Below are 16,434 nucleotides of genomic sequence, written 5' to 3'. Positions count from 1 at the left end.
CCAAGAAGTACTTGATGACAGGAGACTGGTATACTTATCAAGTGAGAGGCTAACCCAGAGCCTGACGAATACAGATGTGGATGATCACAGCCAACCACTGAACTGAACATAGGGACCCTAATGGAGGAATTAGGGGAAGGACTGAAGGAGATGAAGGGAGTTGCAACCATAAGATGAACAACAATGTTAACCAAAAAGACACCACAAAGCTCTCAGGAACTAAACCACCAACCAAAGAGTACACATGGAGAGACTCATGGCTCCAGCTGCATATATAACAGAGTACTGCCATATCTGGCATCATTGGGAGAGGAGCCCATTGGTCTTATGGAGGCTTGATGCCCCAGTGTAGAAGAACACTAAGGGACTGAGGTGAGAGTAGGTGGGTAGGTGGGGGAGCACCCTCATAGAAGCAGGGGAGAGAGAAGAAGGGATGGGGATTTGTGGAAGGGAAACTGGGAAGGAGGATAACATTTGAAATGTAAATAAATAAAATAACCAGTAAAAAATACTTTAAAAAAGCCTTTACATGTATCAATAAAGCCCTTTCAGATTGGGCACAAATCAAAGTTAACTTCATAGTTTTACCTGGGTGTGATTTATAACTATCAATTGAGAAGCCAAATTAATAGAAAAACACACACCAAAGGTTTTTTCCTGCTTTTATTCATTTTTTTATTGTTTCATTTATTTACATTCCAAATTTCGCCCCTCCCTCTTTCCTGGTTTCTACTCCAAGAATTCTTCACCTGATTGCCTCTTCCCTTTGTCTCTGCGAGTGTGCTTACCAAACCCTCCCACCCACCCCCATCTCCCACTACCCTCCCACCCCCACTCCCATGCTCCACCCACCCTTAGCTCACTCACATCACCTCCCCCACCCCAAGTTTTCCTTCTCTGGGACATCAGGTCTCTACAGGTTTAGGCCCATCCTATCTCACTGAGGCCAAACAAGGCAAACCTCTGATACATGTAGGCTTGTGGCTTTAGAAAAGCACATGTATTTTCCATGTTTTCTATATTCACAAACATTTCCTACACAATTTAACATTCAGTGGAGAAAGGCGACATCTTTTTAAATTAATTATGCATATAGATAGACATTTTTTAAAAATTGCAGTCAAACTTCTATTGAAATAATCATGAGAAAGTACTCATGAGAATGTACTCTTTTCTCCCCATTATTGGTGTTTTAAATTGTAATTATAAAGTTTAAAATCATTTACACCATGCTTTGTGTCTTTGCTATATGAAGGGTTTACCATATCACCTTGTTTTTAAGTTTTGTAGATATAAGTTTAACAAAACAAGGCAAGTCAATATTCTTTCTTACATTTAAATGGACCAAAATTTAATTAGTTAATAATTGTTTTCTTCAAGGGTTGAAAGATCTTAGATTTGGAAACAATTGTATCTAGTTATGCTTCAGGCAGACAATTTTTTTGTTTGTTTTATTATTTTATGAATATTTTCAGACTAAACGTTCTAGTGTATGGTTGAAAACTTTTATTGTTCCCAACAAATGGGACACACTTTGTCGTTAGTTGAAAAGAGTTAAAGAAATAAAGGATCTCCTCTCCAAGCTTCGGGCACTTGTGTAATAAGCATTGATGGACAGAAAGATATATGAAAAAAAACCCTTGTTAGTGATCATATCCCATATCTTTCACATGATTCTGTCAAACCAATATTGTATGCAGGTAACATTGGGCACCTGTGTGATAAGCATTGCCTGCCACACATACAGAGGAAAAACACTTGTTAGTAATCATTTCCTGAGTCTGTCATATGACTCTCTCTTGTCGAAGTTGTAGAATGGCTAAATGTATCCGTAGTTTGCAAATAAAGATCAAGATAAGGTGTTCAAATTAGCTTTCATGGTATAATATCCAAAGACCTACTCAAGTTCAATGTTTAAATTGAAGCATATTCGAAACTCCTGCAACTTATGAATAATAACTAAATTGTTAAGTGTAATCAGGGGCCAGAAGCAAGTAAAAGTGTACATATACTGTACTAGCAGCAGTAATGTTTCTAAAATTATATATGCTTGTCATATAAATATAACCAATGTTGATCATAGTATTCAGAATACAATTTGAGATTTGGAGATTAGGTGAGCTGATATGCTGATAAATCATATGTGAATTTAATTCTTTACAATTTATACTTCAAGATACAATCCATTTTCTTATTTTAATCTTTTTACTCCAAACGTCATTCACATTTTTATCGATTATTTTATTTATTTACATTTCAAATGTTATGTCTCTTCCCAGTTTCCCCTCTATAAACTGCCTATTGTTCTGAAAAATTTTAAATTTAAAGCAGTATAATCCAAACAGAGATTTAAGGCAGCCAAGTGATACAGCAAGGAGACAAACTTGACTCAGCACCCAAGTAGCCATGACAGCATTGGCAGGTAGAAACAAATTATTTTAGGGTCTATGAAAACCCTGCATCAGATACTTGAATCTTCTTGTTTTAGATAACTTATTTTAGAGCCATCCAGTTACATAAAAGATAAAAAAATAAGCCATAAACCCATTCAAAATAATTTATTGACAACAAATCTTGTTTATGTTTCTATTTTAACAAGCAGCTGAAATGGCACTTTGAAACCCTGTTTGTGCTTTAAGGAGGAGAGATTCATGCATCAAAAGACAGGTGGGTATGTAACCCACTCAGTTGTTTAATAGGACACATCTGATGAAGCCAAACACAGCTGTGCATGCTTCTGCCAATTGAATATGGCTTTACCCTCAGAAACAGTAAACAGTTCCTCACACTAGCAGCCTGCTGATGATACCACCATCCCTTAAGGAAAGAGCACTATGCATGCATAGAATTTTTAAATAAAAAGCCGCTGTCAAGTTCATGTACAAGTTAAAATGCAGGATTTAGAAATACTGTTAACGGATACTTTATTATCTAGAAAATGTATTAACTGTTGATACAAAAGGAAAATCTATACTGGGGTGAATAAGAAATGAGCTGGGTGATCCTGTGACCAAATGGATGGAAGGACAAAAAGTTATTTGTATGGCATTGCAACTGTCAAAAGAACAGTTGAGTGTTTTTATCTTCTATAAAATTTATCTTGATAAAGACTGTTAAAATGGTACTTAATTGGGTAAAATTAATTACCACAGAAATGTGAAAAACAAAAAGAAATAAATATTTTGATTAAAAGAAGAATATTTCTACATCATCAAATATAACTTGTGTCTGCTTTCCTTAACATGAATCACAGTCAGCATGTTAACACAGCAACATAATAAGGCAAGCTAAAATAACCAAACAACAACATTTATAGTAGAAAATTTTTCTTACCATTTCTCATAATGCTTTGCATATCAGTTGTACTCTCTTTATGTATGATCAGTATTTATCTAGGTGATTTCAATATCAGTATTTCACATCTTTTCTATCATTCTTTGGGAGGTAAGGAAAGTATGATTTTTCAGAAAATGATCAAGCCCGAATTACTTGGGATGAATAGACCTGCCTTGAAAAAGAAGCATGCTGGGACTAGAGAGCTGGCTGAGTGGATAAGAGAACACTTATTGGGCTTTCAAGGGACCAGGATTTGATTCCTGAGCCTACATGGTGCTCTAAAATGGTCTGTGATTTCAGTCCCAGAGGACCTAATGCTCTCACCAGCCTCATCATGTTCACACATGTGTGATAGACCTACATAACAAGTGTGCAAATACACTCACATTCATGAAAATAAATTTTAAAAGGTGAAATGTTAAACATCTTTTTGAAACATGCAATATATCATTAAACATACATAAAAGAATTAAGAATAAGAAAGAATTTTTTGTCCCTACATTTCCCTTAGACAGGAACAATTTTAGGTTAATGATTTTGAGATGGGTGGGTGGCCCCTTCCCTTAACTGGAGGCCATGTCTACCTATTGGAGGTAGTATCTTCAGGTTCTATCTCCCCTTTGTTGGTTATTTCAGGTAATATCATCCTCACTGGGTCCTGGGAACCTCTTGCATTCCTGGCGTCTGGGACTTTCAAGTGGTTCTCCCATTCCCTACTCCCCCCACCAACTGCTTTCATATTTCTATTCATTCTCCTGGCATTCTGGACTTCTCTCCTGTTATTCTTATACCTGATTCTGCACCCACTTTTCCCTCTCCCTCTCCTCTCACAAATGGGTCTCTTCTTCCCTCTGTCTCCTGTGATTATTTTGTTTCTTCTTCTAAGTGGGACTGAAACATCCACATTTTGGCCTTCTTTCTAGTTAGGCTTCATATGGTCTGTGAGTTGTATTGTGGATATTCTGATTTTGGGGCTAATATTCACTCATTAGTGAGCACAAAACATGTTTATGCTTTTGAGTGTGGGTTACCTCAATCAGGATGATATTTTCTAGTTCTATCTATTTGCCTGTCAAGTGCTTAGTATAGCTGTCCTCTGAGAAGTTCTGTCAGAACCTGACTAAGACAAAGGCAGATACTAAAAGCCAACCATTCGATTTAGCCTGGGTACTCCAATAGAAGAATTAGAGAAATGACTGAGGATGTTGAAGGAGATTGCAACCCAATAGGAAAAAACAATATCAACTAACTAGACCTCTCAGAGCTCCAAGGGATTAAACTACCAACCAACGAACATACATGAGTGAGTTCCTGACTCCTGCTACATATGTAGCAGAGGACTGCCTAATCTGGCATCAATCTGAGGGGAGGTGCTTGGTCCTGTGGAGGCTTCTTGGCCCAGTGAAGGGGGATGCTAGAGGGGTGAAGTGGGAGTGGGTGGATGGGTGAGGGTGCACCCTCTTAGAGACAAAGGGGAGGTGGTGGGGGTTTTGCGAAGCAGAGACCTGGAAGGAGGACAACATTTGAAATGCAAATACAACAGCTAATAGAAATATAAAATAAAAAAGTAAAAGGAAACAACAACAAAAAGAATATGAAAGATGATATTTGTAAAGGTAAAATATTCTATCACTGATTTTATCCACTTTGATTTCATTATGTATGCTAAACATCATGAAGCTCCTGCCAGACAAACAAGACAAACCAGGAAAACAGAAGGTCAAAAAGAAAAAAAAAATCATCATTTGAATTAAATGTGACTGGTTTATCAGAATTATAAGATACAAGCCAGCGAACAAATAAAAAACCCTTTGAAGCCTTCAATTTAAATTTATCAAGGTCACAGCACTCAAGTCTGTTATTAAGGAAAAGTTGTAATTTTGGACATAAGAGGTAAGATTAATACAAAATGTGAAAAATCTATTTGTAATAACAAGTTTTCAAATATGATCCTTAAGTATTAAAGTTTACCAAAATTTTCCTAAAACTTCTGTACTGAAGACTCGAAAATCTTGCTAGAAGTAATTAAGAAAGACTAAAGAAAGGCAGTATTATATTTAACAATTAGAATTCTTAGTACTGTGCTGTGCATTGATGGCTCATGCCTTTAATCTGAGCACTTGGGAGGCAGATAAGGTGGAGATTTGAATTCAAGGACAGACTGATCTACTGAGTACATTCCAGGAGAGCAAGGGCTACATAGAGAAATCCTGTCTCAAAAAATAAAAGTAAAACAAAACAACAAAAAATACTTAATTCTCTTTAAATATGAACTGTCAAATATCTGTCCTACAGATTCAGTAGCGTTCCATTGAGGAAATAATGTTCCTTTTTGTGGAACAGTTATGATATTTAGAGGATCAAAAGAAAACTAAGACTCGAGGACAACCTCAACACTAGAGATGATATTGTGGGACAGTTTTTCCCTAATATTAAGACACAGTGTTACTAGCTTATGAAGCCAACACACATAGACCAAAGAAATTACCATAAAGAATGGCATTTTTTTCTGACAATCTCAGGGCTTACTACAAACTTGTTAAAAGAAGCAAGGAACAAATTCGTATGTTCATAAAAGGTAACAAAGAACTCCCTAACATGTCCAAATATGGGCTTCTACATTGCATCATGGATAAATATTGGGTAATATTTTAATTAAATCTAAACTTAAAATTTTTAAGTAGTGGAAAATTTTGTAGAAATACATAAGAAAATACTTATGATTCATAACAATGCTTTGTGAACACAGAGAGCAATAACTCATAAATAATGATAAATTAGACAAGAAAGTCTAATTTTCTGGTCAACAAGAAACGGATAGAAAAATCAGAGGTGAGGAGAAAAAAAGGTTTGCAAAACAAATACTTGAAAAATGTGACACTTACTGGATTTTCAAAATGCATTAAAATAAAGTTATGTGATAGTGTTCAGAAACATGTTTTCTCATTATGAGTAATGGCGAAGTCCAAATTAAATCATATAGAGTAATACTATATAACCCCAAAGAGTCAAGGTAAAAGAAAGAGATAGAGACAGCAGAAAACATTGCTTAGTTTATAATGATAGAGAAAATAGTCTCTTAGAAAATTAAATATACAAATATCTCAAAGCCCACTTATATTTCTCACTTATAGTTACCCAGGAAAATAAAAGTGCTTTTAAAATATTGTATAATTATATGCATGGAGAGTTAGATTATAATATTTCCAGACTGTTTATGTATTTGTATGTTAAGAAAATAAACTATAGTACTGTAAATATAAAAATACACTACATAAAATATTTGTTCAAAAGTTTATACATGAGTAATGGAGTGAATACTGATGCATAATACAACAGTCCTCACCTTATTAATAACATTTTCGATGTACATAATACATGATTTTCCTCATATGATTTTAGTATTATTGAAGCAATGCCTTAGTGGGAACAGCCTATTTGGTTCACTGTCCTGGTTGAAAAGTGAAGAGGGGAACACTTGAAGGGATTTAGAAATAATGCTAAACTTCTAAACTTGGAAGGAGTTGAGTTTACATAAATATATGCATTTTTCTAGACTCACTGAATGTGTACATAAACCATGTATTTCAACATATATACATCTTACATTTGACAGAAAGTACTAATAAGACATTTCAGAACAATAGGCATTCCCTGGTCTTTAAGGTTTTACACTCACAAACGTGTGTATGTGTGTGTGTGTATAAGATATTTATGGATGTGTAAAAATGAATATTTATAATTGAAAATGGAAGTATAATACATTATTTCTTCGGGCTGAAATTACAGAAGAGAATCCAGGCTCTGAATCAAAGCATCAGAAAGGGAAGTAGAATACACTACTATAGATAAACCAGGAAACCATGGATGAAGTAAGAGACTAGTCATCATATCTTTAGGGGAAATTCACAGAATTTATCAGCTTCAAACAAGTTGTTGGCTTTTCTGAGAGAGTGTGTCATCTATCTGATAGGTCAACGGTGGTAAGAAATCCCATTCTTTCATTCTGCCTGGCTAGGAAAGCAGGGGCCAATAGTGCCTTGACATAGAAATTATTATTTGTTACAGAAACACCTGGGGCATTATGTCTAGTGACTTTAGTAACAAATACAAAATTTGGGCTGGATTTAATTTTAATAAATAATTGTCATATTTATCAAGAATAATAAAAGTGTCCTAGCACATCAATTTCTGGTTACTAATCATTGATGTTGTATCAGAGTTTATTCATTTTTAAGAGCATTCATATATCTTATAACTTCTGATGTTGTTATATTAAAACAACTTGTTTTCTCCTTATGTTAATATCATAGATTGATCCCCAAAACATAAGCTATTTGATAAAGAGCTTGCCAAGAAAAATTAGAAGAGTTATCCAAGCAAACAAGTGTAAAAATCACAATAAAAACACAAGAAATATTACAATCTAGGTAAATGTGATTTCTCCAGAAGAGTTTAATTCTTCAACAGTGACTGAATTTTAAGAATACTGAAATGATTAAAATACAATATTAAATTTTAAAAGAAAATAATAATCAAAATCATCAAAGGTGTTAAATAGGACATAGCCATATGAATTTAACACAAACTGTGGAAAAGAAAAGCAGTGATATGGTAAAGAGCAATATAAGTAATATAAGCAAGAAAAATGTAGTATGTGTAAAAAAATAGTAACACAGAAGAAAAAATGAGCAAGAGAATTATAATTTTGAAAGGTACAATACTAGATATTTTAAGCTACACAAAGCAAAAACAAATCGCAACATAAAGGAAACATACCTAATTGACTTGATCAAACAGAAGAAAAATATTAGGAATGAGCTGGGCAGTGGTGGCGCATGCCTTTAATCCCAGCACTTGAGAGGCAGTGACAGGTGAATCTCTGAGTTTGAGGCCAGCCTGGTCTACAGAGTAAGTTCCAGTACAGCCAGGGCTATACAGAGAAACCCTGTCTCGAAAAACCAAAAAAAAAAAAAAAGTTACAAAAAAAACTATTAGGAATGAAAGAAAAAATTAAAAATAGTATTGCTATGAAATATCAATAAGGTGAAAACCAAATCAGGCTACAATCGCCAAAATCTCTAGCATACAATAAAGAGATTAAGAATCACAGGAGAGGATTCTGAGCTTTCTTGCTGCATCTTGGTCATCTTACCTTCTTCTTGGCTATGTAAGATCAACCAGGAGATTATCTAGTGGCTACTGGAGAAGAATGACCAGCTGATCCTGCTGTATGTATCATGGAGTATCAGAACCAGGGCTGAGCAAATGAATGTGTCTAATGGAAGCCAGAGCATGTTCTATATCTCTGAGCTATATCTCCAGCCTCCAGGGAATTCTGAACGCAAAAGCACCAACAAATAGCAACAACAAAAAGGTATATCAGCCCACCAAAATAAGAAACTTTGTCAGACTTTTCTTTTCCAGGGCTAGCACTGGCAAATGTAGTTCTTACCCTTCATCAAGGAAATTTTCCTATGCAATAAACAGAGATCATTACAGAAAACTACAACTAATGAAAACACAGGGTTATAGAGTCTAGTCCCAACAGATCTACAAAACAATTCCCACACTTAAGCTCAGGGAGCATTTTCTGTAGAGGGAACAGAAAGATCCTTAAAAGCCAGAGAATCAGGGAGTTTGCTGTGAGATTTTTGTCTCCTAGTTACATCAGAGGCTACATCATTAAGACTCACCAGAATGACTGCATAAACATGAGCTGAACAAAGACAACAATACAAAGGCCAAACTGGAGTCCTCAACCCTACACAAAGAACTACTGGCAACTAAGGAATGCTGAGAGTGGGAGGAAATAGTCTTCCTCGGGGAAGAGCACACAAAGTGTTCATCCAATAGAAAAGATACTACAAGTAACATACAGACTGAGCAGATTGTACTTAGGGATATACATGTATGTACATATATACAAAAATACATGTAGAAACAATGAAAAGACCACAGATTTTAAGGAAAACAAGTAGGGGCTTGTGAGGAGGTTTGTAGGGAGGAAGGGAAAATGAAATATTGCATAATTATCCCCCCAAATAAAACTAGTTATTAAAAACTAAGAAAAGAAAATCTACAAAATAGAGGAAGTGAGATACAGACAAAAAAAAAATAGCCATTCAAATACAAGTGAAATTTGAAACCACTGTCATGATCACAGTGAAATGCTCTAAAACATAGTTTGGTAACACGTCAAAAATAAAAACCAGAGAAAAACTGCTAATAGCATTATGAAAAATTCAAACTCACTGTAATAGCATCAAGTCTTGTTTTGAGTAACCTTAAAATGCAAGAAATCTTGGAATGAGCCATTTTAAGGCCTGGAAATAAATAAAGGCCAACAAGATTGCTATCTCAAATAAAACAAAACTATCTTTTAACAATTTTTCTTTTAAAGTGAGTGTGTATGTGTGTGTGTACATGCCTGTGTCTGTGTGTTTGTGTGTGTTTTTGTGTGTATGTGTATCTCCACTTGAGTATACTACTCATACTCCAGAAGACGTAATCCAATGTCCTAGAGGCCAAACTCTAATAAAAGGACATTTGAAGACCACCTTAACCTAGGTCATTAAATTACAACCAAGCCGAGATTTTAGATGATATTAGGGGGAAAAAACCCTTAAAGCAAAGAAAGAAACTTTCAATCTTGAAAGCACAGAAAATGAATAACTTTAAGTGTATGGGAGTCAACAAATGAAAGGCTATCAAGGAATAGGAAGTCAAACGACCATCTCTAGCATGAGTAGATAAAGAAGACCGCAAATCAAAATTACTCAGAAGATATAAAGAAAATGACTGCATATTGATCATAAAAGGAGACACTCCTGAATAAGAAATGAATAGTATGTGACTTAAATCTTTTCCAAGCAAGGATCAGTTGCAGGTGGCTACGATCTGTGCCTCACAAAGCAAGTGTTGCCCAGATAGAGATATACATAAATATCAATAAAAATATATGAGGACAACACAAGTGGGATAAGGGAAGCTAAAAACTGGCTTCCTCAATGAATATAGCTCAAAAAACCTCTTTGGTGTTTATAATATTTACATGAGTTTATTTCATTCCTATTTTCTTCATGGATTTCGTTTTAATCAGAATGAGACATTGAACTTTTGGCAAAGCTCTCTTTTTTTGAATCTATTGGTAGACTCACACTATTTCTATTCTTAAATTTATTTATCTATTGTACTGTATTTATCAGTTTTCAAGTGTTGAAACAAATTTGAATACTCTGGGAAAAGTCTTACTCACAAAGAACAATCTTGTTAATTCATTCATGAAAAATATAGTAGAAATTTTACTGAGCAATTTTGAAATGTATGAGAATTCTGCAGCATTTAATATAATGAGTTACCAGATAAATGAAAATTAAACTTTTGTTGATGCTACATTCCAACCATGTCAGAATGATTGTCATCAAGCATAACAACAGCTTAGAAAGAAGGGAATGGGATGCCATAATCCTGACAAAATGAACCAACAAGGCCTTTTTCCTACAGTTATATATGAAGAATTTAATGATTTCTTGCAGAAAAAGTCAGCATGGCAATTCATTCACACGCTGTTGTCTGCCATTTAAAACTTCGAGCCAGTAAGGTTTAATATTAAATTCCCAATTTCATTTACAGCTTAAAATTAATCTTTTAGTTTTGTATTGTGTGCATGAATTATTAACTAAAATTGGGAATGATTTTATATTTGAACTTGGAACAAAAAGGTGAAAAAAACATGCTTAATTCAAAGTGTGGTGTCTGGCTTTATGGATGAAGAGAATAATTTCAAGGTAAAATTGAAAATTCATACTTTCTTCTTTACTGTTTCTGTACTCTACTGAATAAAGCATGGCTTTTATTCAAATTGTCGATAGAAAAGTAGGTTTTTTTCATTCATATTGTACTGCTGTTCTCACACATTAATTTAAGAGTGACTACAAGACACAGAACATTTCTGATGTGTTTTAATATCTCAGTCTTACTGGGTTTATCATGTACTTTTATATATAGGGAATTTTAGTAAATATTCCTTTACTCAAATTTGGCTAAATTAGATACAATTTGACTCTGGATTTAAACAATTGTAAGCAATATCAATAGTTTATATGTACAATCTCTCAAAGAAAAGTAGATTAACAAGAATATCATATAAATGTACTAACATTACTGTTTATCATCAACCTAACAAAATGGTTACAGCAATTAAAGTAAGTTTCAAGAGTAAAAAGTCATTTAAATCAATATTAAATGGCAAAAAAAGTTTCAACTGTAGACTCAAGTGGAAATGCAGGTAATATAATACAAAAAATGAATAAAATTGTTTTAAGATGAATTTTAAGTGTTATCAGTGCTGTGCTATAGCTAATTTACATATAGAGCTGTAGAGATGACCCTATAATTAAGAATGCTTTGCAGTTGGTGGAGAGGTTTGGGGCACACCCCCATAGAAGCAGAAGGAGGGGTGATGGGATAGGGAGTTTCAGGGGGAATGGGAAAAGGGGATATCATTTGAAATGTAACTAAATAAAACATCCAGATTTTTTTTTAAAAAAAATGCTTTTGGATCTTAGACGATCTGATTTTAGTTCCAAACATCCACATTAGTTTTTCACAGGTACCCATAATTGCATCTCAGAGGTGATATAACTTCTTAAACTTCTGTGGGCAAACGCTCATGTGGGAAACATACTCATATAGACACATTCATATAAATAAAAAAATATTTAGATGGAATCAAATGTTCACATAATACACTGCAATTTATCTCATCTTCTTTCTGTTTAGTTGGATATCTGCCTGGTATTTTATGAGGATTTCACTGTGTGTCCACAGATGTGGACAGTTGTGTGTAAAGTAATCATCATAAACATATTTGGAAGGTCCTGAATAACTTCTCTCAGAATGCTTAAACCTTGAAAGATGTAAGATCAAAATATTTTCAGAAATCTACAATTTAGACTTCAAAGACAAGCTATTAGTTTCTGTTGAAAATACTGAAAGATATTTAAAGCAGAAATTTTAGCGAGGCCACATTGGTGGCTGGTAAAGTCTTAGAAACTGACTGTGAGAGAGATCATTAAAGGCAGGAAAGAGATTCAAGAAGCAGAGAAATAGGTCAAATTTTATAGAAACCCTATTTTTAATTACATGTATGTGTGTTGTCATGCACATCGAGATTTGTTGCCCACAGGGTTCCTTATAATAGCAGGTGCGTTCTTAGCAGCTAAACCATTCTTCCATCACTCCAGTTACTAAATTTTTTAAAATATTTTCCATTCTATACTTTCTTCTCTAGCTATTTCTTCACTATTTCATCTTATTTTATGTCATCTCATTAGCTAAGTCTTCTGTAATAGGCATCCATAAGAAAATCTTGGGTGAGATTGCTGATATCGAAGGAAGTTACATCTTAGTTTACGGTATAGTTTCTTTCATTAACCCAGTGTCAGCACAAATAAAATATAATGTACTGAAATAAGAACACACTAATACAATAAATACCAGAAATATAAGGTAAAATGAAGAACTTAGCAACTTCCCACTTTCTATGTCATATAAATTCACTTTGATTGAGAATGCCAATACAAACTGAATGATTCAATCAATTGTATTAAGGACAGCTTGTACACAACCATCTGATGTGCTTTTAAAGTTTTCTAATAAATTTTCAGTGTTATATTTTTCAATTTTGTACCATACAACCAGTACTTTTTATTATAAAACCAGGCATATGAATGACAAATAAAATTTTCATAGACTCCATTTTCCAAGATTTCGAAAAGGAATATAAAAACATACCTACACAATTTAAAGAACTGCCTTCAGTTTTTAAACTAATGCTGTTGCATTTTTTGGAATGGTTCGTTATTACAACACAGAAGAAGACTTAATTTTAAAATTCTTAATGTGAGAAAATATTATATCATCTTTAAATAGGGTATAGATAAGAATATTTCTTTAGGTTTAAATAACTACCACAACATGTTGGGAATGTAGAAGAGATATATGAATTCTAACCAGAAAAGAAATGTTGAAAATAGAAAAGTGTTGAAAGAAATTAGTTTTTTCCTCATGCTTCTAAATTCATAGCACTCAGATTTTATTCTGGAATATAACTGGAATTGTCAAAAACTCTACAAAGTTTATACAGACTCTAAAAGTTCCAGTAAGTATAGAGAAGGAGAAAAGAAGACATACGTAAAAATGAGATGCTTGGTGAATGCTGGGGAAACTTGCCAAGCCTGTGTAAGGCATCCTCCAGGGAGCCTGGCAGACAGCTATGTAAGGGCTGAGGAGGAGTCGGGTGGGAGGATGACTGACAGGGGAAAGAAAAGCAGGAAGATTCCAAGCCAAAAATAAAGTTCTTCAAACCTGTATTGAAACACCAGGAGAGGTGAGCTAGAATCAGTCATCCCTTAGAGCAAGAGCCTCCATTAACTAAAAGATACACTGATCTGTTTACAGAATATCTCTTTATATAATTAAAGTGTGTGCTATTCTCAGGGAAAGAAACTTGCTTTACAAATTAAACATGATCACACCATACAGGCATGCTGGAAAGTAGTTAATTTGCATTTTATAGCTCATTGTTAGGTACATTACTTTGCCTTAGAATCTCGGAAATTTCATTTATACAATATTGTAGGTTTTTCCAAAATTAGCATCTATTTAATGGATTCTGTGAAGAATGGGTTCAGAAATGTCAATCTTTTTTTTAAAGCTTTGAAAGAAATTATTTTTCCGATTAAACAAAAAAAAAATAGCTATTTCATGAAAGAAACTCTTTGCAGAAATAAGAAAACTTATGAGTTACCATCCCTTTAAATAGTTATGGCAAATAACTAACCCAGTGTTTTAGGGAGAGTGAAAATACTATCTTCTGCATGGTAATACACTTTCTGAGTTCTTTTAGTGTTTTTCCTTGTTGCACTCTCCATACTTTTCAAACAGAAAAAAAAATGATGATTCAGAGGTCTTAATTCTGTTCAGTATTTTCTTTTCAAGGCATGCATAACCCCTTTCATTTGTAGAAGGTACTTTTTATTTAGCACAAATGAGTAGACATTGGCAGGTTTCCCATGGGTACTACAGAATAGAGGATCAAGACAGAACAAAGATGAACATATATCATTTAATGTCTCATATGAAAAAATACATGTAATGAAGTTGAAATAACACAGCTTACATTTATAGTGCCCGTTAGTAATGAGGAATGCCACATATTTTCTAAAATAAACAATTTTGACTTTTTTTTTATTTATCTACTATAATTCTAGTTTGTGAGTAACATGGAGAAAATGAACTCAAAGTATAATCCCTGATCTATCTAACCTGGTGTTCTTTGGATGAGTACCCTGTAGTATAGCTCTGGATGCTTCCAAATACAAACTTACTTAAAACAGTGTTAGTTTTGTCTTCCTGTCTGTTTGGATATGGGTTTGATTTGTGAATAAATTCTCTAGTTCTTCATCACGAACTATGTACATGCCAACTTATATCATATGATAATAAAATGTTACCAAAATAAAGATTTCTGAGTTCTCTTTTATTTAATCTGGTATCATTTGTTTATTTTTATTGATTATTTTGTATATTTACATTTCAAACAGCATCCCCCTTTTTTGGTTTCCCCTCCGGAAACCTCGTATCCCATCCCCCTCTCCCTGCTTCTACGAGGGTGCCCCGCCAACCCCCACTCCCACCTCACCGCCCTAGCATTTCTCTATGCTGGGGCATCGAGCCTTCACAGGACCAAGGGCCTCCCCTGACATTGATGCCAGATAAGGCCATCCTTTGCTACATACGCAACTGGAGCCATGAGTCCCTCCATGTGTACTCTTTGGTTGGCAGTTTACTCCCTGAAAGCTCATGGGAGTCTGGCTGTTTCGTAGTGTTGTTCTTCCTATAGGGTTGCAAACCTTTTCAGCTCCTTCAGTCCTTCCTCTGTGTCCTCCACTGGGGTCCCTGTGATCAGTCCCATGGTTGGCTGTAAGCATCCACATCTGTAGTGGTCAGGCTCTTGAAGAGCCTCTCAGGAGACAGCTTTATCAGGTTCCTGTCAGCAAGCACTTCTTGGCATCAGCAATAGTGTATTCATTTGGTGTCTATGGATGGGATGAATCCCCAGATGGGACAGTCTCTGGATGGCCTTTCCTTAATTAATGGCTCCATTCTTTGCCCCTATATCTACTTTAGACGGGAGCAATTCTGGGTTAAAATTTTTGAAATGGGTGGGTGCCCCTATCCCTCAACCAGGGGTCGTGCCTAACCTCTGGTTATGGACTCTACCGATTCACTTTCCCCTTTGTTGGGTATTTCAGCTAACATTGTCTCTGTTGGGGCCTAAGAGGCTCTTACTTTCCCGGCATCTTGGACTTTCTGGTGGCTATCCCGAATTCCCCATCTCCCCTAATACACACCTCCATTCAATTTCCTGACCCTTTCAGAGTTTTCTTAACACTACTATTTAGGAGATTAGGTAACTAGTATTTATATTTCTCAAAATTTACAAGATATAAACCAAAACATATAAATATTATTGTGTAAATCATTCATTAAAATGCCTTTGATTGTTAAAAAATGTTTTGTTATAATTTATTAGTTTTATTATTATGATTATTAGTTATTTATTAGTTATTTCTTAACTTAGTTATTTCTTTTCTGGCAGTAGTTCATTTCTATTAACATCATATTATTGTTATTATTTCAATCTACATCTTAGCATTTTAGGAACAACATGTTTCCAACATAACTATACACGACATCAGAATAGCATATCCTGAGTAAAAAAGTAGACATGGCATGCAGTCCACCAGCCTGTATCACATGCTGATTTTCTAGAAGGTAATTTTTTTATATAATTTATTTTTTTCAAATTGTAATTCATTCACACAGGGGTTATAAACACAGAAAGGCAGGACGAGGGGAAGGGGAAGGCACTGGAGCGTGGGTGTTCAGGGGGGAATACAGATATCTTTCAGAACAGGGTATTGGCTGGGTGAAGGTTCGGAGGACAGATCACTATGACTCTGCCGATGATTCACTTGGCTCATCCGTTGAAGGCTAGGCTCACAACCAAAAACATAGAAGGTAATTTTC

This window comes from Grammomys surdaster, unplaced genomic scaffold, assembly GCF_004785775.1.
Source record: "Grammomys surdaster isolate TR1022 unplaced genomic scaffold, NIH_TR_1.0 133, whole genome shotgun sequence".
Lineage (NCBI taxonomy): Eukaryota > Metazoa > Chordata > Mammalia > Rodentia > Muridae > Grammomys > Grammomys surdaster.
This window is presented reverse-complemented; position numbering follows the sequence as displayed.